Source organism: Penaeus monodon, chromosome 20 (genome assembly GCF_015228065.2).
Source record: "Penaeus monodon isolate SGIC_2016 chromosome 20, NSTDA_Pmon_1, whole genome shotgun sequence".
Taxonomy (NCBI): Eukaryota; Metazoa; Arthropoda; class Malacostraca; order Decapoda; family Penaeidae; genus Penaeus; species Penaeus monodon.
This window is the reverse complement of record NC_051405.1, coordinates 41,749,761-41,750,006: the sequence shown is the minus strand read 5'-3', so window position 1 is coordinate 41,750,006 and position 246 is coordinate 41,749,761.

Genomic DNA, 246 nt, shown 5'->3' with positions numbered 1-246 from the left:
ACAAAGGCGAGGGAAGAAGCATAACTCAGGATAAAAGGACGAGGAACCCATAAGGACTAAGTGGTATGACGAGAGGACCGTCTGTACAAATGCCAGGTTGGGGCATCCGGTAGGTCTGACGAGATGAGTGACAGCTGTCATCTCTCCGCGTGCCCCAGCCCTCTGCCACATGGCACGCACGCGACCCTTGCTTCGGCCGAAAGGAGAGAGAGATTTGCACTTATAATGGAGAAGGTATAGTTACGG